Raw genomic sequence first — 27,419 nt, 5'->3', positions numbered from 1 at the left:
GACATTACACTGGATAAGCATAATCATAGTCATCCGTACAGTATTGTTGAACTCTGTGCGTGACAGGATTCACAGTCGAAGGAAGGCAACAGAAAACCGTCTTTGCAAAGTCTCCTGGCAAGGAAACCCGGATTTCAACATTGTTACCATGCTCAGTAATACAAGCAGTGAGCTAAGTACTTCGAAATGCTTTTTAGATTCCACCCCTTCGACTAAAAAATCGCACGTTATCTATCTGTAATTTCCTTTTTCTTACATATTTTCCATCGGAAGTTCGATGTAACACCACCACAATAATCTGAACATGTCTTCATTTTCATAATCGCTAGACAATAGGCTCACTAACACCTAATAGATACTCCACAGGCTAGTTTGTCTCTCTGAAACTAACCGAGACTGGATGAATTTTTTTCCAGTTGAGTGAGGCGAGATAATGGCTAGGGTCCTAGAATCGTCTTCTGGAAGAGTATTGCTGAGATTTCGGCCGGCTATCCCGATGTATGAGATTTCCGCTGTGTCCGTACAAACACTTCTGGTGAATGGCGAGGCTATTAATTCAACCAGTTAATTTCCTGTTCCATTCTTATCAAGTCCCAGACAATCGTGTATTTCCATCGACCTCGGAGACAAATGAGAATTAAACCATGAGCTTGCTCCTGTTGCCCATTAAATTCGTACAATCCATTTTTTTGGATTTTCAACTGTACTGTTCTGGAAATTCTCCCTCAACGTTACGTGTCGTGCAGTGAGGAGAGGAGCTTCCATATGTTTATCTGAATAAGCCAAAATCATGGATCGTCCATCTCCTCCAAGTCAATAACTTACAAACATGAGTAATATAGCAAGTATTTAAACATAAATTCCCTGTCGTGACAAAAAATAGAAACACCTACAGCCGACCTTATGATTTTATTTCATTTTGTCGCTACCGGTTTCGATGCTTCATTGCGTCATCTTCAGGCTGTTTTGATGCCGTACAGGCTGATACGATGCATAACACATGAGTTGTCCGTTGATGGTTGGAGTGCTGACACATTATCTGCGAATCCAGTAATGCTGGCAACTGATGGGTTATGCATGAGGATTGTATCAACCTGTGCCGCATCAAAACAGCCAGAAGATGACGCAATGAAGCGTCGAAACTGGTAGTGACAAAATAAAATCATAAGGACGGCTGCAGGTGTTTTTATTTTTTGTCACGATAGTATGAAATGTATGATAAGATAAAAGAAATTATTCAGGTAGTGAAGGGACACGAAAATTTAATAGTCATGGGTGACTGGAATTCGAGAGTAGGAAAAGGGAGAGAAGGAAACATAGTGGGTAAATATGGACTGGGGGAGAGAAATGAAAGAGGAAGCCGTCTGGTAGAATTTTGCACAGAACATAACTTAATCATAGCTAACACTTGGTTCAAGACTCATAAAAGAAGGTTGTATACATGGAAGAATCCTGGAGATACTAGAAGGTATCAGATAGATTAAATAATGGTACGACAGAGATTTAGGAACCAGGTTTTAAATTGTAAGACATTTCCAGGGGCAGATGTGGACTCTGACCACAATCTATTGGTTATGAACTGTAGATTAAAACTGAAGAAACTGCTAAAAGGTGGGAATTTAAGGAGATGGGACCTGGATAAACTGAAAGAACCAGAGGTTGTACAGAGTTTCAGGGAGAGCATAAGGGAACAATTGACAGGAATGGGGGAAAGAAATACAGTAAAAGAAGAATGGGTAGCTTTGAGGGATGAAGTAGTGAAGGCAGCACAGGATCAAGTAGGTAAAAAGACGAGGGATAACAGAAATCCTTGGGTAACAGAAGAAATATTGAATTTAATTGATGAAAGGAGAAAATATAAAAACGCGGTAAATGAAGCAGGCAAAAAGGAATACAAACGTCTCAAAAATGAGATCGACAGGAAGTGCAAAATGGCCAAGCAGGGATAGCTATAGGACAAATGTAAGGATGTAGAGGCTTATCTCACTAGGGGTAAGATAGATACTGCCTACAGGAAAATTAAAGAGACCTTTGGAGAAAAGAGAGCCACATGTATAAATATCAAGAGCTCAGATGGAAACTCAGTTCTAAGCAAAGAAGGGAAAGCAGAAAGGTGGAAGGAGTATATAGAGGGTCTATACAAGGGCGATGTACTTGAGGACAATATTATGGAAATGGAAGAGGATTTAGATGAAGATGAAATGGGAGATATGATACTGCGTGAAGAGTTCGACAGAGCACTGAAAGACCTGAGTCGAAACAAGGCCCCGGGAGTAGACAACATTCCATTGGAACTACTGACGGCCTTGGGGAGAAGAGGAGCTTGTGGCACAACTTGATTAGAAGTCAAGAAGGGATCCGTTGGTAGGACATGTTCTGAGACATCGAGGCATCACCATTTTAGTACTGGAGGGCAGCGTGGAGGGTAAAAATCGTAGAGGGAGACCAAGAGATGAATACACTAAGCAGATTCAGACAACTTAACAAGAAGAAGGGATCGGTTGGTAGGACATGTTCTGAGGCATCAAGGTATCACAAATTTAGCGTTGGAGGGCAGCGCGCAGGGCAAAACTCGTAGAGGGTGACCAAGAGATGAATACACTAAGCAGATTCAGAAGGATGTAGGCTGCAGTAGGTAGTGGGAGATGAAGAAGCTTGCACAGGATAGAGTAGCGTGGAGAGCTGCATCAAACCAGTCTCAGGACTGAAGACAACAACAACAACAACAACAGCACGATAGTAAACGGCCGTCGTCTTACAGACGTCCTGATAAAAGGATGGACATAGAAAAGCTAAATTCCCTGTAGTGTCTGATAGGTTTCCGAAGATTTTCATACTGAAATGCATATAGCATAAGCAATTAGAAAAATAGTATTTTGTAGTATTTGGTAGTCATACTATACAAAGAGGATCGTTAAGCATTAAATGTAAATAGCTGGTTGAAACGCCCGTCATACAATACAGTTCCAATATTTCAGGTGGTTCTGCAGCAGCGTTCATTCATCATTGTATCAGGTCTTCCAGGCGGGGCTAAATCCAGCTTTAGGAGTAGATCAACGGCTTCTGAGGCAACACTTACCGTGTTAATTTTTCAGAATATTTCAACATCTGAATTTAAATCACTTCATTAAAACTTAATGAGCTATGACTGAGTCATTGTTTCAGAACACTGAACATTTCTTGTAGTTAGTAAATGTATACAGGATGCTTCAAAAGTGGTGATCAATATTCAGTGATATAACGGGAATGATCATTCGAAACAAAAAAGTCAAGTAAACAATGGGTCTAAAACGCATACCTCAAGAGCTATGAGAAATTCTTGGTCTTCGTTACTGTGAAACAAATCTCTTCTACCGCAAGCTCTTTGCTTTCCACATTTTGGGAAGTGGCAGTATGGAACAAAACAAGAAATAAATGCACAGTAAACATGTGCTCGAAAATACATACCTTAAAAATTATGAGCACTTGTTTATTAGAAGAGTTGTGTTGCAAAATAGCGAAGATGAGCAAGTGCTCATAGTTCTTAAGTTATTCGTTTTAAGTGACACGTTTAGTGGACTTTTTCCCAAAATATGGAAAGCAAACAGCTTGCAATGGTAGAGATATGATTCACAATATCGAAAATCAAGAATTGCTCATAGCTCTTAAGGTGTGCGTTTACATGGCTTCTTTGTTTCGAATGATTATTCCTGTCATATTCTTGAATATTGACAATCACTTTGAAACGTCCCCTTTGAACAATTCTACACGAGACTGTGCTTAACCTGACACACAATATTTTGTTAGCGCAACGCAATCTGACTTTCAAAATTCCCTACAAAAGAATGGCCCTGACTAACATTAAACTATGCCTTTCACAAATCACTTACCTCACAAAAATCTTCGCTGCTCAAGCTACTGCAATACAGCGAGCGCCACTACTGCCAGCTAAATAAAAGATTCAAACTATGGAAGGCACTAACTACTGATAGGGATAGTTAGCAAATGAAAGATATTAATAGAGAACAAACAATGTATTTACCTTAATATCATCACAAGCCATAATATATATATCAGTTCATGACAAATTACAAAACTCCGCCATCTCTCTCCCCACATCCACCACTGCTGGCGGCTCACCTCCAACTGCGCAACGCTACGCGCTGTTCACAGCCAGCTGCCTCTGCCCAACACTACAATGGCAGACAACAATGCAAACTACCCACAGACTGCACACAGCACAGCCAGTGATTTTCATACAGAGGTGGCGTTACCAATAAAAAACCTAAACAGCATACTTACATAGAGAAAACATAAACAGCCTACTTACATAGAGAAAACATGAACAGCCTACTTACAACTTCTGAAACACCCCGTATATTTTTCGGAATGAATGTGCGAATATTAGATGGATTATCTCGAGCTATTTTCATATAAACCATAACAGATTATTTATTTCTCTGTACGAAATACATTCACTTCCGCAAACTCCATTCTCAGTTGTCCGGCTCAGCTGTGACACGAATTTCAGGTCTTCAGCTATCTAAGCATCTGGGAGCTGTCGCACCAAAACGGCTGACACGGCCTTGCTCTATTGCTTTCATTAAGCGTGGCTTTCGAAACGTGACAAATCTGTTTATCGTCTAGACAAGTGGAGGAGAGCAACTTTCACTGCTATAAAGCCAACAGGCACCTTGTGTTAAGTGTAGTGTCAAAATTATTTTAAGCGAAACTGGTGGAAGATAGATATTTTCGAAGTTAGTGTCACAAAAGGTTGTAAATAGCTCATTATCTCGTAAAAGTAATAATAGTTAATGAAAGAAATAGAGCACCGAAAGGCCATGACGGAATTGAGATTCTTGTGGGTCACAGCAAGTAAATCTCCTCTTCCCTTATACATTCAAGCTTATTAACACCCAGAAAGATGCAGGAGATATGCAGTTTGGGGTAATTTGAGCCAAATACATCCTGTCTAAGAAATTTAGTTCAACAGAAGTTATAGAATCTTTAAGTATTCTCCTCGTGGAAATCATTAAAAGACCTGCTAAATATCTTCCAGATGTGCTATAAAGCAATATAAGTAAGGAACTGTACTCTGAAACACTATACTAAAAATTATTAACTTGTGTTGATCTTTGTTTCAGATGTCATCAACATAATTGAAATCACTTGCTCTTCTGTCTATTCGTCTCGCATTTTTTTGTTTACTTTCCTGTTAAACTGTGGAACGTATATTGGAAACACAGAGTACACGTCATAGCACGGGGAATGTTCATTCTAGTTCACAAAGGTATTGTATCTACTGAGATCGAAGTTGAGTGTGACAGTAAAGTTATATGGTTACTTATTACAGATCTAGGGCAAAACATGTTAACTGTTGGGGAGGGTCTGGTGTGAGACGTTCCCGTGGGGTCCACTGGGGGCCGAACAGCACAGTAACCCTGGGTTCGCTGTGGGGCGGCGGTGGGATGGGTGGACTGCTGTAGCCTGTTGTGGGGTTGTGAACCACTGAGGGCTGCGGCGGGGACGAAGCCTCTCCGTCGTTTGTGGGTCTCCAGTTCAATACAATACAATAATTGTTGGATTTTTTGCCGGCCACCCGAGTCCGCTGTGACAATTCTAGAGTCATTCAAAGAAAGCCTACTGTCAGTAGCTCGTAAATACCGAGATCATGCAGTACTACCTGGAGGCGACTTTAACCTACCAAATTTGGACTGGGACTTCTATGTGTTTACTGCAGGGAGTACAGACAGACAATCTTGCGAAGTACTTGCAAACACGTTTTCAGAGACCTGACTCGAGCAGCTAGTTTGGCAGCGCACATTCAATCGAAACATCTTAGACTTTGTAGCTAGAAACAGGCCGAACCGTATCGAAAGTGTGAGTATTGAGTGGGAGATTCGTGATCATAACGCCATTATGATTACGAAAGTCAATAAATCAGTCAAGAAGGCTACGAGAGTGTTTCTGCTAGAAAGAACAGATAAGCACTCGTTAGAATCTCAGTTATTGAGTTGACAGCACTTAGCTCCAGTAAGATTGACGTAGAGGCGCTGTAGGCAAAGTTTACATGGAGTGTAAAACTCTGGAGAACTATGTGCCGCCGGCCGAAGTGGCCGTGCGGTTAAAGGCGCTGCAGTCTGGAACCGCAAGACCGCTACGGTCGCAGGTTCGAATCCTGCCTCGGGCATGGATGTTTGTGATGTCCTTAGGTTAGTTAGGTTTACCTAGTTCTAAGTTATAGGGGACTAATGACCTCAGCAGTTGAGTCCCATAGTGCTCAGAGCCATTAACTATGTGCCAAGTATGAATGGAAAAGATCCACCAAGGTTTAGAAACGAAATAAGAAAAAATACTGAAGAAGCAAAGGCTGTTGCACTCTCGGTTCAAAAGAGAAGGAGCAAATGAAGACAGGAAAAGATTAGTAGAGGTTCTGGCATCCCTGAAAAGATCTGTGCGCGAAGCATAAACCATTTGCTACCGTCATACCTTAGCAAAAGATATGGCCGAGAATCTGAGAAAATTCTGTACAATCACTAAGTGGGTCTAAGGCTTCCATCCAGTCACGCTTTATCCAGTGTAGTGTGCTAGTCGAAGACAGCAAACCGAATGACGAAGTTTTAAATTTCGCGTATAAAAAACCGTGAGAGCGTTCAAGCATGAACATCGTTTCAAATGGTTCAAATGGCTCTGAGCACTATAGGACTGAACAGCTGAGGTCATCAATTCCCTAGAACTTAGAATTATTTAATCCTAACTAACCTAAGGACATCACACACATCCATGCCTGGGGCAGGATTCGAACCTGCGACCGTAGCTGTCGCGCGGCTCCGGACTGAAGCGCCTAGAACCACTCGGCCACCGCGGCCGGCGAACATCGTTTGACAATAAATCTCCCGTATAGACGACGTAGTAATAAGCATCCGTGGTGTGGAGAAACAACAGACAGTTGAGTACTAGTAAGTCTCGATGACCGAATAGAATCCAAATTCAGGTTTACAAAGAGTACTCTACAGCATTGGTCCGCTACTGAGCTTGAATATATCGCGAATCTCTCGCGCAAAGTCTCAAGCTATTGAAAGAAGCGCAGATTATTCATATGTATTCAAGTAAGAAGGGTAAAAGAGGGGATCTGCAAAATTACAGACCACTATCCGTAACATTGGTTTTCAACACAGTTCGTGAACATAGTCTCAGTTAGAATTTCTTGAGACAGAGAAGCTTATGTCAATGAATCAGCACGGTCTTAGAAAGCATCGCTCGTGCCTAACTCAGCTTGAACTTTTCTCACGTGGGACATTGCGAACTACAGACGAAAGGCAACAGGCAGATTCCATATATCTAGATTTCCGGAGGTATTTGACATGATGCCCCACTGCAGACTGTTAACGAAGGTACGGGCATAGGGAACAGGGTCCCAGATGTGTGAGTGACTCGAAGATTTCTTAAGTAATAAAATCCAGTATGTTGCCCTGGACGGCGAGTGTTCATCAGGAGTGCCCCAGAGAAGCGTGATATGACCGTGTAAGTAGGCTGTTTAGGTTTTCTTATTGGTAACGCCACGTAGCGCTCTGTATGAAAATCACTGGCTGTGCTGTGTGCCGTCTGTGGCTGGTTTGCATTGTTGTTGGCCATTGTAGTGTTGGGCAGTTGGCTGTTAACAGCGCGTAGCGTTGCGCAGTTGGAGGTGAGCCGCCACCAGTGGTGGATATGGGGAGAGAAATGGCGGAGTTTTGAAATTTGTAAGACTGGATGTCATGAACTGCTATGTATATTATGATTTTTCAACACTATTAAGGTAAATACATTGTTTGTTCTCTATTAAAATCTTTCATTTGCTAACTATGCCTATCAGTAGTTAGTGCCTTCTGTAGTTTGAATGTTTTATTTAGCTGGCAGTAGTGGCGCTCGCTGTATTGCAGTAGGTCGAGTAACGAAGATTTTTGTGAGGTAAGTGATTTGTGAAAGGTATAGGTTAATGTTAGCCAGGGCCATTCTTTTGTAGGGATTATTGAAAGTCAGATTGCGTTGCGCTACAAAATATTGTGTGTCAGTTTAAACACAGTCATGTATAATTTTTCTAAGGGGACGTTTCATATGGCGACCCTGCCAGGATACCTCACTGGAATCTTCTGATTTTTTTTCTTGTAGTTTGTGTAATTAGTGTAGCTATTGTTTATTGCTAGCGCATAATTGTACAGAGAATCTCCTTTGTAGCCGCAGTCTTTCATTGTTGTTGTGGCATGCATGTAGATTTGCACCAAGTATTTCGCAGCTGCGCTTGCAATTTACTAGATATTATTTTCAGTGCTATGTTAATGTGTTTTCTTATTTTGCTCTTCAAATTGTGCTTTTCTGTGTTGTTGTGTGAAATATTGTGACAATAATGGCGTGTGAAAAACGTAATACTAGGCTCCAAAGTAAACTTAGAAATGACAGTGAAGACGAAAGCAGTGTGTTAGCGCCGCCGGGTAATGAATTCACTAATGTTCAAAGTAGTAATTTGGTAATTGTGCATAGGGAAATGGAGCGGGCTGCAAAAAATGGTGTAGGCAGTGAAACAATTAGTGAACAGGGAAGCATTATCGATCGATCGGTCGGCAACAGTTCGCCTCAGGAATCCGAAATGACAGGACACAATCTTGCAAATACTGTAGATTCACGTTTTGCGTCCTCACTGTTTTCTCAAATAAGTCAAGACACATTTTCTGCTTGTCAAAATGTAAATGTTGCCGGTGCAAATTCACTGCCGAAAAGCACTTAGGAACATGTTTCAGACACCAGTGCATTGTTATTACAATTAATACAACAAATGGGACAAACACAGCAAAAGCTTCAAAAGTTAGACACAATGGAACAAAATCTTCGAAAGTTAGAAACATTGGAACAAAATCAGAGACAAACACAGCAAAAGCTTCAAAAGTTAGACACAATGGAACAACACCACAGACAAACACAGCAACAGTTAGACACAATGGAACAAAATCTTCGGAAGTTAGACACCACACTTGAACAAACACGTGAAGATTTAACTACTGAGTTACATAACATTGAATCGAAATGTCAAAAAGTCTGTAACGATGTAAAAACACAAATTTGTGAGCATTTCCAACCTATTTTTTCGTGTCATGAAAATGCATTACAGAATCACGAAGCAGCCATAAAAGAACTGCAAACCATTGTTCATGAAAATCATGAGACCTTGTGGGCTAAAATTGACTCAATTGCATCTACTGATTCGGTTATGCAACTTGCAAAAACTCAGGAAAACTTAAAGGACACAGTAGATTCGATTTCAACACAAATGGACACTCTGAAACTTGGTTCAGAAAAACACACAGAGGAAATAATTTCACTATCGGATAAAGTAGCCGAACTTTCAGATCAGTTCACTAACTTATCTACAAAGGTAGATGATGATCTGAATGACACAAGACCTGTAGCCTTCACGGACACTAAAGAGTATGAACAAATCAGAAAGTTCAAACAAAATCAAAATCAAATCAATACACAGTACAAAAGAGAAATCCGGGAAGTACAAGATCAGTTGGCACAAGTAATACAAGAATTACATATTTCAGAGGACACTCGCGCTCCAGTACAGGAAGAGGGACATAGAAATACGGAACAACCACAAAATAATAACACAGGACATTTCGGAAATTATGAAAGAAATTGGCAAGGTGCATCGAATTTTGAAATGGAACCGCCGAAAGAACGTAACAATGACCGATATGCGACTCGCCGACTTGATGATTTTGACTATAAGCTGTTCATTACTACACGTAAATTTAAAACATTTAAGAATTCTGGCAACGACCTTCATCCACAAGCGTGGCTCCATCAATTCTCTCATTGTTTTCCCCCCAACTGGTCATTAGAGCACAGATTAGAATTTATGTGTGGCTATTTAGAGAATGAACCAGCTGTAAGAATGCGATCGGTCATTCACGATTGTCACAGTGAAGGAGAATTTTACCATGCCTTCCTCTCAGCATATTGGTCTGAAGCTACGCAAGACCGACTAAAACATAGCATCATATTGATGAAACATTTCGAACAATCTGAATTTTCCAGTCTTGTGAAGTATTTTGAAGACATGTTGCACAGGAATCAGTACCTGTCAAACCCATACAGCCCCTCAGAACTCATCCGCATTTGCTTAATCAAATTACCTGAACATTTACGACATATTATTTTGGCAGGACATTGTAAAGACGACATTGAAGCTTTTCAGGGACTCTTACAAGAATTAGAAGTTGAGGCTGACAATCGCGGAACGCGAAAACAGAAACACAACAATTACAGGTCACATCCGTCGCAATTCCGCGATGAAAGAAATAATAACTGGACACGACAAGGCTATTCTCACAACACAAATCGTGACCAAAACAGACACCACCCATATGACAACCTTTGGCAGAGTAAAAATAATTACAGAGAAAGATCGCATCTCCATAATTATGAATATCACAGAGACTACCATAGAAGCAGACAATATGGGAACCAAAACAATTATTATTACGGGAGACAGAATAACTTCAGATGCAACGGTCCACCGTGCAGTGATAATTCAGGGAGAAATTCTCCACCACTTAACCGACAAGAACGAAATTACAGGAACTAGCGACATGACGACATACGATATAATCATAACGACAGACCTGAATTTCATCAGAACTGGCGGGATTCAAAGAGGGCAGGGCCCTCTCGGCAAGGTGAATTTGTAGAAGTTAGGTCTCCTAATCCTAATAACGACGCGCGCCAACAAAGAGACAGACTATGACTCGCACCGCTGGCAGCCGCGTGCGCCGGCTGGCTCAGAGAAAAATAACATAGATGCTAACCTTGAGAAAAATTCCAGTATTCTTTACCGACGTATACCGCACGATAATTGCGTTCAAGTTGAAACGCTGAGTACTATGAAGAGTAAATGATTGCACCACATTTCACATGTAAAACCGTTTATCGAGAGATAATCTGTTCTTTAACATTGTCTTTGCCATAAAACTTTTCACTTCACATTTCTAGTATGCATTGTCAGACTTAGAAACTGTTACCATGCAACGATGTTTGAAGTTAAATATCCAATCAAGAACCAAGAGAACTTATTTAAACAGAAATTACGAATGCATTATTATAGTGAACAGACGTCACAGTGTTATTGTGTGTGTACATTCTTGCTTGTTAGTTGCACGATTACGTAACGACTATAAGGCTTACATACTTAGAACATATACTGGTACTGCTAATGAGATTTTAATGCTACATTTTGGTTTACTTGAAAATACATTCTGGATTTAAAGTACTTTCTGTGAGATACCAGATGACAGTGGTTAGTTTATGTGACAGCTACACAATTTTATCACAACACTACTAATGAGTGAGAATTTACAATGTTGCTTTTGCAGTGTTTCTGTTTTATATCTGCACAGTTTTTCTGTATTATTCTGTAAAGTAAAACATGTTTTAGTAGTAACTTTTGTGGTATAGCTACAATGAGACTGCCTTTTCCGTAGCACAACAATACGTTACAGCACAGTACTTTCTTCATCACGACAATAAGCGTAATAACTAAGATACCTATACGAAAAGCATTTCACTTTTGTCTATCATGAGGTAAGTACATTGGCTTCTGCAGAACTTAGCTTTCGGAGGACAATAACTACGACACTTCCACAGAGATTATCTTACAGCAAGACGCACAGTTTAGTGCTACAGTACACGTATATGAGTGATTAATTTTGTACTTAAAACATTTATTTTTAAAGATATTTGAAGTACAATGATACAAAGGTTTTCCGTGATACATTTCATTCCATTGCTGTAATCTGTAACACCTGAGGGTATAATTGCATTAATCCTCAGGGGGTACACGCCTACTTTGTGTACCATGTGTCTGGCAAGCACAAGCAGCACTAGCTAATATGGTATTTGCTTATTCAACTTTACACATCGGTACCATATTTCTCTAACACATAAATTACACAGCTATCTGATCATTTAACTGAGAGATAAACATTTTTTTTACTACATCAGTGACACATGTTTACGCAATTACACAGTTGGGTAACTTCACACTTATGAAATTGTATTTTGTCTGTACTTTGTGAACTGTTCATATTTTTTCGGAACCATTGTGATACTATGAGAGCTTTGAATGATGTATTTGGTAAGGGAGCATGATTTTAAAGTATGTTTGAGGTAGATGACACTATTTAAATGAGCAGAGAATTACCGTGCAGTGATTTTTTTGTCATTGCTGTTTGTGTTAATTGTTTTGTGCTGCTGCATTGCCTCGTCCCTTAGTTTAGCATCTGAGCTCAGTAGATTTAAGTTAGCTTAAGATGGGGTAAGCCATATAAGAGAACAAGTTGTGATGAATTGGAAGAAATGCATTGAGAAGCTATAAGAAAATGGTTTGGCCAAAAAAGTATTTTGAAAGAGGATATGAACCAAAAAAGTAGGGTTTAGGGACAACAGGTTTAGGTAGGATTTTCTTGGAAATAAATGATGAGGTAAGATAATGGAAAATAAATAATGGGGTAAGGAATGTGTGAACATATAAATACAGAAAGCATGCTTGGATAGAATTTTTTTGGTGGAAACAAATATTGAAATAAGAGGAAAGATATATGGAATGAAGTTTTGGATTGGACTGCAGTACCAAATGTTACACTGTAAACAAACCCTGCCCTTTCCTCTTGTGTTATTCTGCTATGTGTTTTTGTGTACCCTCAGGTATTTGAGTTCTTCCTGTCTTTATGTGTTTATCTGATGAGAGTTATGTTGTAGAATTTTTTTAATACTATGTTATTTTCTTTGTAAAGATGTTTAGACATTATTTATTCTGTTTTGTTTTAATGCTCATGTGTGAAATTAATGTTTTGAAAACTATTCTCATTATTTTATATATTCTCTTATGTCATAATTCCTGTAACCCTGATGTATCTGTTTATTTCTATTCTTTTGTAAAGCCTGTTTTACTGCAAATGTTATCTGTATTGTTATGTTCTTTAATGATGTATTTTGTACCTTTGTTATTGTATTCTTATGTTATAAAATTGTAATTGACACCAGTTCATCAAATTAAGTAACTTGTAAGTTACATTTCACCGCACACGTCTCTGTTGGTCATAGTATATGGGCAATATGTGAGAAGTTGGGACTGATAGTGTTTGGACGTGTGTTAATAATTCAGCAAGGGACTGATTAACAGCATTGCTGGTACTAAGGACAATTCCAGAAACTTTGTGAGTACACAAGTGGTGGTTTATGGACTTGCTATATTGTCCGCAAGACTCTTCGATGGTGATTGTGCACCTGCACAGTCGCAACAGATGGCTGCTAGCCATCTCTACAAGGACTACAATGGGTCTGCTCTGTGATGACCTACCAAACGATATTCTTGAAAACTTCGACTGACTCTGTTGTGGGTTTGCTCTGTTGTGGCCCATTACCTGTCTGCATGTCAAGAGTCAGCACTGTCTTTCCGTTGGAAGGACAACACTACTTCTTCAAGAGTGCTTGGAAATCCACTACTTCCGTGTGCATTTTCTTTTACTGCTTAGACTTTGAGAAAAACACTGCTATTTTACTGTGATGAACAATCAGGACTGTCTTTATGGACTGTGAGAAAATTTTAGCTTTTGACCAACATTGTATCAATAAGTGTGTGCATTTGATTTCTTTGTTATTGTAATTATGATTATGAAAATTTTTTTCAAATCTGTATTGGCCACTGCCCAAAAGAATTTGTAAAATGTCTTGTGGGGAGCATGGGGGCTATGTAAGTAGGCTGTTTAGGTTTTCTTACTGGTAACGTCACGTAGCGCTCTGTATGAAAATCACTGGCTGTGCTGTGTGCAGTCTGTGGCTGGTTTGCATTGTTGTTGGCCATTGTAGTGTTGGGCAGTTGGCTGTTAACAGCGCGTAGCGTTGCGCAGTTGGAGGTGAGCCGCCAGCAGTGGTGGATGTGGGGAGAGAAATGGCGGAGTTTTGAAATTTGTAAGACTGGATGTCATGAACTGCTATGTATATTATGATTTTTCAACACTATTAAGGTAAATACATTGTTTGTTCTCTATTAAAATCTTTCATTTGCTAACTATGCCTATCAGTAGTTAGTGCCTTCCGCAGTCTGAATGTTTTATTTAGCTGGCAGTAGTGGCGCTCGCTTTATTGCAGTAGGTCGAGTAAAGAAGATTTTTGTGAAATAAGTGATTTGTGGAAGGTATAGGTTAATGTTAGTCAGGGCCATTCTTTTGTAGGGATTATTGAAAGTCAGATTGCGTTGCGCTACAAAATATTGTGTGTCAGTTTAAACACAGTCATGTATAATTTTTCTAAGGGGACGTTTCAACCGCTATTATTTTCTGTATACACAAATGATCTGGCAGATAGGATGAGCAATAATCTGCGGATGTAGCTGATGATGCTGTGGTGTCCGGGAAGGTGTCGAAGTTTAGTGACTGTAGAAGAACAGGGTATGAGTTAGACAAAATTTCTATTTGATGTAAAGAGTGGCATCTAGCTCTAAATGCAGAAAAAAAATGTAAGTTAATGCGAGTGAGTTGGAAAGACAAACCTTTCACTTTCGGGTACAGCATTTGTATTGTTCTGCTTGACACAGTCCCGTCGTTTATATCCGGGCGTAATGTTGCAAAGCGACATGAAATCGAACGAGCATATGAAGACAATGGTAGGGAAGGCGAATGGTCAACTTCGGTTTATTGGGAGAATTTTGGGAAAATGTGGTTCATCTGTAAAGGAGACCACAAATAAGACGCTAGAGTGGCGTATTTTTGAGTAGCGCTCTAATGTTTAGGATACGCGCCAGGTCAGTTTAAAGGAAGACATCAAAGCAGTTGAGAGGCTTTGTGCTAGATGTGTTTCTGCAGGCTCGAGCAAATCGTAAGTGTTACGGAGGCGATTCGGAATTCTAATGGGAATCCCTGGAGGGAAGCAGACATTCTTTTTGGGGAACACTACTGAGCAAGTTTAGAGAACCAGCATTTGAAACTGACTGCAGAACGATTGCGTTGCCTCCAACATAAATGAGCGCCATGATGATTACGAAGTGCCATACACCGTAACAGAGCATAGAGGACGGTGCGGGAGGCCCGCACCGTCGTACTAGTCAAGGTCCTAGTGGAGGTGGTTTGCCATTGCCTTCCTCCGCCCGTAATGGGGACGAATGATGCTGATGAAAACTACACAACAGCACCTAGTCATCTCGAGGCAGGTGAAAATCCCTGACCCCGCCGGCAATCGAACGCGAGACCCCGTGCTCGGGAAGCGAGAACGCTACCGCGAGACCACGAGCGGCGGACATGAGCGTAACGATAACGAGGATAAGATACAAGATATTAGGGCTCATACGGAGGCGTTTAGATAGTCGTTTTTGTTTCGCTATATTTGTGAGTTGAACCGGAAAGGAAATGACGAGTAGTGACACAGTGTACCCTTTGCCAAACACCATACGGTGATTTGCTGAGTATATATGTAGGTGTAGATCGTTGTAGAAAATGCGTCAGATCGCTAGTTTCTGGAGAGTACTGTCAAGGCAAAGAAAGTTTTTTGTGTGACTAAAATTCCATTTTATTCTATGCGTACCTCAACAGTGTAACATGGAGTCGAACGAACTTCGGAGAATAATGAAGCAGCATAAATATTTTACACAGCAAGAGGTCTACGTCTGTAGAAGAAAGACAGCAGATTCTGTGACTTCTGTATCAGACGCTCCTTTTCCCGATGAGGTGGATCACTGGTTTGAATTGTCTAGCGAGACGCTGCCACAAGTATCTTATTGAGGTAACATTGCTGACAGGCATGCGAACTTCGAAAACTGTCCTGAAGTGGACAGCAACATTACTGCAAGAAGATACTTTCCGACGCTCCGTGGTCAATTTAACGTATAAGGTTTTGGACACTGTAGCGCTGTCTGTGCTGAGGGAAGACTTGAACTTCACCCTTACGCCGAGAGCCCCGCATGTTACTGATTTTATTAGTGCAGTTGTGGAAGCTGTTGGACTTCTTCCTGGCGATCCTGCATAAGAAATGAGATGTGAAACATAGTGTGCACTCACGAAAGCTCCGCCTCAGAAGAGCAACGTTTCTGCCATGGAAAGGGCCACACTACGAAAGCTACAAGAACATCCTCACACTGAGGTCTTACTAGTGGATAAGGTAAACGTCACCATTATGTTGCCGCGTGATGTTTATGAACAGAAGATTTATAACTTGTCGAGTGAAACAATGCATCGGAAGACCGACAAAATCACCACAGGGAAAGTGGAAAGGAAAACGTCAGCACTGCCGAATTCTTCTTCTATTCTGCACGAAGTGGCCGAAAGATTAAGACCTCTTAGTTCTGTATCACCCAGGTTATATGACCTTCCGAAGATTCATATAAAGACGTTCCGTTACGGCCGATCGTCAATAATGATTTGGCTATACATCTTGTCTCTCTATTGAGACATTTTGTGAGGAACTGCGCAACTCTGCTGACTTTATCAATAGACTGAAGTCACTTCAACTTCATAAAACTGACTCATTAGTGAGCTACGATGTCATCTCACTTTTCAGTAAGGTTCCTGTTATGGACTCTTTGTCACTTATCAGCAATACGTTAACGGCTGATGTAACAGCACTTTTTCATCATGTCCTTTCCTAAACATACTTTTTACTTAATAGCAAATATTTTGAGCAAACTGACGGTGTTACCATCGGCAATCTTCTCTTCCGTCCGGTAGCAAACTTAGCCGGCCGGCGTGGCCTAGCCATTTTTGGTAGCAAACTTGCTTATGGAAGACTTTGAGAAAAGGGCACTTTATTTGGCAGAAATTAAACCCAAAGTCATCTGGCGTTATGTAGATGACACTTTTGTAATGTGGCCCCATGGTGAAGAGGAATGTCAAGTTTCTTGCAACATCTCAGTTCAGTCCACAAGAACATCCAATGTACGAAGCAAATAGTGAAGGATGGTTGTTTTCCGTTTCTGGACATCTTCGTTAGTAGAAAAGTGCATGGGTCATTAGGGCATTACGTCTACACACGGACCTCTATCCGCAAGCGTCAAGCAGCCATCATCGTTCATGAATTACCGGCATCCGTAGAATGTTGGTGCACCGGTACGTATTATTTCTGATGGAGATAACCTTACAAAGGATCTAGAGCATCTAAAGACGATGTTCAAAGGTAATGGTTACTCTGCACATCAGATTATTACACTTCTAAGGAGGAAGAAACGTGACCACCTATAAGAGCAAGAAGCTAAGGAGCTATTCAAGTCCAGGAGGTTCCTTCCACACGTCATCAATCGTTCGTCTAAAGTAGGCAGGTTACTATGGAAACATGAAGTTATAGTAATCTTCCAGCCGCCGGCGAAGAATTTCGCTCTTCTCGATTCGGTACAGGGCGGTCTGGGACTGCGGAAGGCCGGAATTTACAAAATGCCCTCCAGTCTGGCAAAGCTTACATAGATCAGACGATACGCACAGTACATGAAAGGTGCGTTGAAAATGAGCGCTACACTCGTCTCTGAATGCCCCTCCACTCACGAAGATTGTTACTCTACACGAGCAGACCAACAGGGTCCCTCCAAAGTCCATTTGTGAGAAGGCAAGGCTGCTCTATTGCAAAGTGGACGCCCTGCGTGGCACGGTCAGTGGATTACAACACATTGGCATCACGACTGCCCGGCACTGGCTCTAACACCACTTACCATCCTCGAGGACTTGGATTCGGACCACGGCTAACGATAGCGCTGGTATGACCATTAATAATGTGTGCTTGAATACGGCCACTCATTCTGTGCAATCCTTGGTGCGACCACGACTCAAACTGCCTCTGTAGTTGTGTCACATCTTATCAGCGACCTTGAACTCACATCGTCGGAGGGTGATACGGAACTTTAAGTCCCACCGCCACACCTTCAACGTAGAGTACAATGATGTCACTGTGATGCCGTCATTGTAACGTACAAAAACATTACTCCGTCAGCAAGACAGTTTGACCGCTCTCCACCGGTGCAGCTGCACCACAACCAGTCAAAAAAAAACAGTCTCCCTCACGTAAGTTTTCAGCAAAATCTTTGAGATTATTCTTACTCAAAGAACTCATCAGAACCTTGCAACCCGTTACCCATTCCCAATAGCCAATGTTGCTTTCGTTCCAACTGTTCCACTCATGTCCAACTTCTTTACCTTACCCACCTAACTCCCATCAACTGAATAAACGGAATTCCACTATATTTGTCTTATTTCGCATTGAAAAAGCCTTTGACCAGCTATGGCATTCTGGACTGCTCTTCAGGCTACAAACCTTTGCACTCCCACTTAACTATATCCGCCTTCAACACCGTCGTATGTACGCCACAATCTACCATCCCTGCTCCAGCAGGTGTGCCTCAAGGCTGGCTCCTCTCACTACAGACATTTCCAAGCTGCCACCCCCAACGTACCTCCTGCAATATACTGACGACACTGCCCACCTAGCTACTCATCATACTCTCCCAAGCCTCCCTACAGCGCCACCAGAATCTCTTAATCGATTTATGTAATGCATGGGAACTTGCAAGTCAGCCCGCAGAAAAGCCAAGCCACCATCTGTAGCCGTACCGCTTCACATTTCCGTCGTCCAGATTTCCATCTCTCCATCAACAACCAACCCATCCCTCTGAAAAACAAGGTAAAGTATTTAACTCTCGACAGAAAACGAACGTGGAATGCACATCTCCTTACCATCCAACACAAAGCCCGAAACCTAGTAAACCTACTAAAATTACTACCAGACCTCAACCTGGGATCTACATCTTTCTACAATTATCCTGTCCGCCCCTGGTAGCTGAGTGGTCAGCGCGGCGGAATGTCACACCTAACGGCCCTGGTTCAATTCTCAGCTGGGTCGGATATTTTCTCCGCTCAGGGACTGACTGTTGTGTTTTCCTTATCATCAACATTTAATCCCCATCTACACACAAGTCACCGAAGTGGCGTCAACTCGAAAGACTTGCACCAGGCGAACGGTTTACCCTACGGGAGGCCCTAGCCACACGGCATTACAATTATCCTATCCCAACCTACGCTAACGTTGCCTGGATCTCTGCGTTGCCTGAATTCCATAAGTCTCTTAACATCCTGGAAAGATTGGCACTCTGAATCGCCTTCCACATCCGCCTACGTTCCCCACTTCACATCCTCTAATAACTCATCCACTTCTCACACCTTCTTCTCTTCCTAGAGCACCTTTGAGCCCATTACATAAATCGCAAAACCCAGTCCCAGTACCCAATTTCCCACTCACTAATCTCCAGTCCAGGTTCTCTACTGTTCTACTACATCCATATTCCGTCTTCCATGCAGTTCCCTGCCTTATCCATTCGAAATTTCAATCAACTTCCACTCCCTAACTATGAAATCCGTCATGAGATGTACCCCATTCTCTTTCCAGCTCTAATCACGACGCTCCACCTCACACCATCCTCCAATTTTCTCCTTCCCCCTTCGTCCACCATGCTGACTTCTAGTCCATATCTGCGGTTCTGCAGGGCCCCCATGGTCACACTCATCATCACAACTTCATCATGTCAATTTTTTAGAGTGTCACCTCGCATTACCATTACACCATCGTATCATTCACATTCACGAGTAACTGTATTTTAACTGTAATATCCAACCATCAAACGACTTTTAAAAACCATCAGCATTTTTACATATGTGTATTTTACAAATGGTCTGTGTCACTTGTTAGTTATGTAGTAATGGTCACACGTGTATTTTTTACAAAATCATCATTTATTGTCACTATTTTTAAATATGGGTTTTGTAACCTTCGGCAGAAGAACGGCTTTGCCTACTGCCGGTCCGCCCCCGTTCTGGGGAACGGAAATAACAATGAAGAAAAAGAACTAGCAATTTCCAGTGGCGGACACTCACCTGAAGATGGGTGAACGGCTGCCAGCCGAAATGCCGTGGCAAGAAGTCATCATGGTCCGGCTGCAATACCGAAACCTCGTAGATTATACAGAACTCCGGACAAACTTCAAGAATCACATCATTGAAATCAATCGATCAACTGTGGTTTCGTCACAGTTAAATTCCTAAAACCATCCTACATTACTGACTTGAAATTTGAATGGAGTAACGCAGTAGTTAAAAGTGACTGGAGATGAAATCTGGAGGCCACCAGTTCAAATCACCACCCGCCCACCTAGATTTAAGTTTTCCGTGGTATCACAAAATCTCATAAGGCCATAACAGTTTCATTCAAAAGGACATGGTCGATTTCCTTCCGCATTCTGGTACACTCAGAGCCTGACACACATTTCTAATGATTTTATCCTATTCAGAACTTTTCCTTCCGCCTAGTCCATTCAGAGCTTGACCTACATCTCTAATGATTTTCTCGTACTCAGAACCTATACTCTAATTTTCCTTCTTTTTTCATTTTGATAGGTACTTACAAGAAGATCCTCCTACGAATAACTATTGCGACTGAAAGTTGTTACGAATATTTAGAACATGAATCGGTTGAATACCAATACGGTTTGTGAAGGCGGTTAATGCTGGTCGATATCAACCAGAGATAATATTCCGGATATTGTTGTGGTATGGTGTTTTCGGTCAGTCGTTGGGAGTATCTTTCCAGCCACCATATGGCAGGTGTTTAAGAGAGCGAAATGATTTTAAACACAAAGAGAATATGACAAAAAAGAAAATTGCAGTTTAACGTCTTGACGACAACGTTATTAGAGACGGAGCACTACTTCGAATTGCATTTGGGTTAATCAATATATGAAATATACAGAAAACCTAAATCTAGATGGCTGACGGGAATTTGATCCCGCCTCCTCATGAATGGAACTCCAGTGACTTAATCACTGTACCACATCGCTCTATGTGAATATGACAATATCGTTGCAATAAAACCCTAAACGTAGCTCATCGACATCTACGTGATTACCCTGCAATTTACAGTTAGTGGCCCGACAGAGTGTCCGTCGAACCACCTCTAAGCTATTTGTATACCGTCCCAATCTCGAAAAACGCGCGGGAAAACCGAACACTTAAATATTATAGTGCATATTCTTATTTTCTTATTTTACTATGATGATCATTTCTCTGTATGTAGATGGACGTCATCAAAATTCTACTCTCGAAAAACGCGCGGGAAAAAAGAACGCTTAAATATTATCGTGCGTACTCTTATTTTTCTTATTTCACTATGATGATCATGTCTCTCTATGTAGATGAGCGCCAACAAAATTTTTCACACTCTTAAGAGAAACTTGGCGACTGAAATTTGATGAGGTGGTTTTGCTGCGGAGAAAAACTCCTTTGTTTTAATAACTGACACCCCAGTTCGTGTATCATGTCCGTAGCACTCTCTCCCTTATTTCACGATAGTACAAAACGAACTGTCCTTCTTCGAACTTTCTCGGTGTCCTTCGTGAGTCCTATCTGAAGTGTATCCCACGTCGCACAGCAGTACTCCATAAGAGGGCGTAGAAGCGTAATGTTCTCTTTAGTAGATCTGTTACATTTTCTAAGTGTTCTGTCAATAAATCGCAGTCTTTGGTTTACTTTCCCCACAACAGTATCTATACGACGGTCCAATTTCTATTATTCGTAACTGTAATCCCGAAGTATTTAGCTGAAAATGCATCCTTTAGATTTGTGTGATATATAGTGTAGCTGTAATTTAGTGGATTCCTTTGAGGACTCACGTGGATGACTTGACCCTTTCATTATTTAGAGTCGACTGCCACTTTTTCGACCAAACAGATATCTTGCCTAAATGATTCGATTTGATCATCTAATGACTTTGGAAGACGGTTAAACGACAGCATCACCTGCAAACAATCTCAAAGGTCCTCAGATTGCTCCTGAATCGTTCATGTATATCACGAACAACAGAGGCCCTGTAATAAATCGTACGTGAACGCCAGATATTACTTCTGTTTCACTCAGTGACTTTCGGTCAGTTACGACGAATTGTGACCTTTCTAACAGGAAATCACGAATCCAGTCACACAACTGAGACGACACTCCGTAGGCACGCAATTTAATTAGAAGTCGATTGCGAGAACCGTTATCAAAAGCATTTCGGAAATCTAAAAATATGGAATCAATTTGACGTCTCCTGTCGATAGCACTCATTACTTCGTGAGAATAAAGTGTTTATTACATTTCCCAATAACGGTATTTTCTGAATCCGTGTTAGCTTTTAGTCTTCAAAGTGATTCATAATGTTCGAGAACAGTACATGTTCCAAAATCCTATTGAAAATTGACGTTAGTGATATGGATCTGTAATTTACCAGATTATTCTTACTTCTTTTTTTTTTGGCTTTTGGTGCGACTTGTGCTACTTTCCCGTCTTTGGGAATGGATCTTTCTTCGAGCGACCGGCCGTATGTGATTGCTAAATATGGAGCTATTGTATTAGCATACTTTGAAAGGAACCTGATGGGTATACAATCTGGACCGGGAGCCTTGCCTTTCTTAATTGTTTTAAGCTGCTTCGGTACACCGAGGATATCTATTTCTAAGTTACTAAAGTTGGCTTTTGTTTTTGATTCGAATCCTGGAATATTTACTTCGCCTTCTTTTGTGAATGAATTTGAGGAAGCCGTCATCAATAACATCGCCATTGTTATTGCGCAGTGAAAGTAGTGATCGCGTCTTGCCACTGTGTATTTTACGTACCACCAGGATCTCTCAGTTTTCTGCCAGATGTCGAGAGAGAGTTTCGTTGTGAAAACTGTTAGAAGCATCTCTCACTGAAGTTCGCGCTATATTCTGAGCTTCTGCAAAACTTCGCCAATCTTGGCATTTTGCGTTCTTTTAAATTTGAAATGCGTTTTTCGTTGTTTCTGAGATAGCGTTGAGACCTGATTTGTGTACCACGGATATCAGTACCAGCTCTTATTAATTTGTTTTGGTATAAATCTCTCAATTCCCATCGATACTATTTCTTTAAGCTTGAACCACATTTGGTGTACGATTACATAATCAGAGTGGAAGGACCATTTTGGTAATTACTGCAGCAGAAAAGTAGAAAATAATTTGCGTAGGACTCATCGTCTTTCATGCGCTCTGGAGCTATATACTCGTATGATGATTCAGCTACGCGTGCTAACATTAGAGGAGCCAAAAACTGGCCTACTATTGTTTGATTTGAACGCAATATTGCAAAACTGAAAAGGAATAAATTGATGTCCTGATGTAGCGTTTGTGGTGTGTGGTAAGAAATTTAAAAGAAGGAGATGGAGGACTAATGAAATATTCCAATATGCATTTTACGATTTGCCGTATTCAAATAATTTTAGTCTTACGCTATGGTTGTAGGAGAACTGTAATTGTATCTACATACACAGGGTGACTCAAAAAACATTTACTAACTGACGTGGCACATCGGGTACAACAAGGATCCACAATGTCACAAGAAATGAGGGTCGCAAAGGCCATCCAGGGCTACTAAGTGGCTTTGCAGTTATTTAGTCACATGCTGTAACTGAACGCCCACTACATAAGAACTCAAAGTTTTGTCCAGATGCATTGAGACACATCTGACATGGACGCTGAGGTAAACGGCGCACTCTCTCAAAGATACCTAGTGTGTATCGAAGATTTCCTGCTGCCGCTACTGTTATGATTTTCGTCGTCAGTTGTTGTGATGACTGGTGGCCAATGCTAAATAGAAACATATATTGGCGGTTTGGCAGTGAAGTCGGTAAGGAGCTGGCTGCGTAGTTTGTATCTGCAACGACTGAAAGAATCAGTAGTCGTTGGTAAAAAATAATATATACTGTACTTAACTTGTTTTACAGGCTTTTTCATGTGCTGCATACATATAATTACAAACATATCTAGAGAAGCATTACTTATGCCATACTTGACTAAGCGCCTTGTTAGAGGTTGCTTCCTATCAGCTGAAGGATGTGCTACATTCCTAGTTAACGTCCCGAGCAAGAGTGGACGAGAGCTCGCTAGATATTTGTGACAAGCCGCGAAGCGGGTCCAGCGATATCTATTACGGACCGCGGTCGATATCTGCAACCCCTAACAAGTGCGGTATCGAACGTTAATACCACGGCTACAATCCTGCCCACTAGTTCCTCCAGCGATGTAACAAGTGTTTCATACACAACGCCCTTCAGATACCTCCACGAGGGAAAAACGACTGGGTTGAAATTAAATGCGCCGACGAATAGTCATGGGAACATCATGCAGCATGTGCTGCAGAACATCTCGCAGGAATACGAGACCATCAAATAGGTCCGGGAGAATATACGGCCGCGGTTTCCGACCATACTAGCCCCCACGTTAAAGCTAAATATGCATTGTCAGGCATGCTTCGCTACGGTCGCAGGTTCGAACCCTGCCTCGGGCATGGATGTGCGTGATGTCCTTAGGTTAGTTAGGTTTAAGTAGTCCTAAGTTCTAGGGGACTGATGACCTCCGATGTTAAGTCCCATAGTGCTCAGAGCCATTTGAACCATTTTTGAGGCATGCTTACGTATAGCATATGGTTTCACATCGGCCCACGTATTCAGGTTGTGAACGCTTATCACACCTTCGACATGAAGAGGACATTCGCTGTGAGACTTCGGCCTGCAGCGGATTCCTGCACAACCACGGTGCAAATCCCATGCGCTTGTGTTAGTCCCTTGGTTGCAAAGCCTCAACGCGTTAGAAATGAAACTGATGCAGTGCTTCGTCAAGTTCAGTGCTCCAAACGGAGGGTTGGCCTCGTGTACTTGTTGACGGCGTACGCTGCACCCTTTCGACAACGATTTCCTCTGCCGCAACAGTCCGTGTAGTTCGCCGGCGACCAGCATCCGGCTTGTTCACAGGGAAAGAGCCGGTTTCGCACAGTCGGCGATGCAGGGTAACGCGAAAGTGTGGCACCTTTCTGTCAAGGTGGCACCTTTTTATCAAGGTATTTAGCACGACGCAATCGCACGGCTTCTCATCCATTGCAGATGGCCGAGCTACAAATAAAAATGCATCTCAGACATTTGGCCGTACGCGTAGCTACCCATCTACATCTACATGGATACTCTGCAAATCACATTTAAGTGCCTGGCACAGGGTTCATCGAACCACCTTCACAATTCTCTATAATTCCAATCTCGTGTAGCGCGCGGAAAGAATGAACATCTATATCTTTCAGTACGTACTCTGTTTTCCCATATTTTATCGTGGTGATCGTTTCGCCCTATGTAGGTCGGTGTCAACAAAATATTTTCACATTCGGAGGGAAAGTTGGTGATCGGAATTTCGTGAGAAGATTCCGCCGCAACGAAAAACGCCTTTCTTTTAATGATTTCCAGCACAAATCCTGTATCATTTCTGTGACACTCTCTCGCGTATTTCGCGATAATACAAAACGACCTGCCTTTCTTTGAACTTTTTCTATGTACTCCGTCAGTCATACCTGGTAAGGATCCCACACCGCGCAGCAGTATTCTAAAAGAGGACGGACAAGCGTAGTGTACGCAGTCTCCTTAGTCGGTCTGTTGCATTTTCTAAGTGTCCTGCCAATATAACGCAGACTTTGGTTAGCCTTCCCCGACAACATTTTCTATGCGTTCTTTCCAATGTAAGTTGTTCTTAAACCTAATTCCTAGGTATTTAGTTGAATTTACTGCTTTTAGATTAGGCTGATTTATCGTGTAACTGAAGTTTAACGAGCTCCATTTCGCACTCATGTGGATGACCCCACACTTTTCGTTATTTAGGGTCACCAGCCACTTTTCGCACCATTCAGATATTTTTTCTAAATCGTTTTGCAGTTTGTTTTGATCTTCTGTAGACTTTATTTGTCGATAAACGACAGTGTCATCTGCAAACACACAAAGACGGCTGCTCAGATTGTCTCCCAAATCGTTTATATAGATAAAAAACAGCAAAGGGCCAATAACACTACCTTGGGGAACGCCTGAAATCACTTCTGTTTTACTCGATGACTTTCCGTCAATTACTACGAACTGTGACCTCTCTGACAGGAAATCGCAAATCCAGTCACATAACTGAGACGATACTCCATAAGCATGCAATTTTACTACGAGCCGCTTTTGTGGTACAGTGTCAAAAGCCTTCCGGAAATCCAGGAACACGGAATCGATCTGAAATCCCTTGTCAATAGCACTCAGCACTTCATGTGAATAAAGAGCTAGTTGTGTTTCACAGCAACGATGTTTTCTAAACCCATTTTGACTGTTTGTCAATAGACCGTTTCCTTCGAGATAATTCATAATGTTCGAACACAATATATGTTCTAAAATCCTGCTGCATATCGACGTCAACGATATGGGCCTGTAATTTAGTGGATTACTCCTACTACACTTCTTGAATATTGGTGTGACCTGTGCAACTTTCCAGTCTTTGGGTACGGCTCTTTCGTCGAGCGAACGGTTGTATATGATTGTTAAGTATGGAGCTAATGCATCAGCATACTCCGAAAGGAACCTAACCGGTATACAGTCTGGATCAGAAGACTTGCTTTTATTAAGTGATCTGAGTTGCTTCACTACTACGAGGATATTTACTTCTACGTTACTCATGTTGGCAGCTGTTCTCGATTCGAATTCTGGAAAATTTACTTCGTCTTCTTTCGTGAAGGCATTTCGGGAGGCTGTGTTTAGTAAATCTGCTTTGGCAGCGCTGTCTTCGATAGTATCTCCATTGTTATCCCGCAGAGAAGGCATTGATTGTTTCTTGCCGCTAACGTACTTCACATACGACCAGAATCTCTTTGGATTTTTCTGCCAGGTTTCGAGACAAAGTTTCGTTGTGGAAACTGTTATAGGCGTCTCGCATTGAAGTCCGCGCTAAATTTCGAGCTTCTGTAAAAGATCGCCAATCTTGGGGATTTTGCGTCTGTTTAAATTTGGCATTTTTGTTTCGTTGTTTCTGCAACAGTGTTCTAACCCGTTCTGTTTACCAAGGAGGATCAGCTCCATCGATGTTAGTTTATTTGTTATAAACCTCTGAACTTCTGCCGATACTATTTCTCTGAATTTAAGCCACATCTGGTCTACACTTATATTATTAATTTGGAATGATTGGACATTGTCGCTCAGGAAGGCGTCAAGTGAATTTTTATCTGCTTTTTTGTATAGGTATATTTTTCGCTTATTTTTCGAGGATTTGGGGATTACAATATTCAATCTCGCTACGACAACCCTGTGTTCACTAATCCGTATATCGGTTTTGATGCTGGTTATTAATTAAGGATTATTTGTTTGCTAAGAGGTCAAGTGTGTTTTCACAACCGTTTACTGTTCGCGTGGTCTCATGAACTAATTGCTCGAAATAATTTTCAGAGAATGCGTTTAGCACAATTTCGGATGATATTTTATGTGTACCTCCCAAATTAAACATGTATTTTCGCCAACATATCGAGTATAAATTGAAGTCACCACCAACTATT

This window comes from Schistocerca piceifrons, chromosome 2 (assembly GCF_021461385.2).
Source record: "Schistocerca piceifrons isolate TAMUIC-IGC-003096 chromosome 2, iqSchPice1.1, whole genome shotgun sequence".
NCBI lineage: Eukaryota > Metazoa > Arthropoda > Insecta > Orthoptera > Acrididae > Schistocerca > Schistocerca piceifrons.
The sequence above is the reverse complement of the archived record's forward strand: the minus strand, read 5'-3'. Positions refer to the sequence as shown.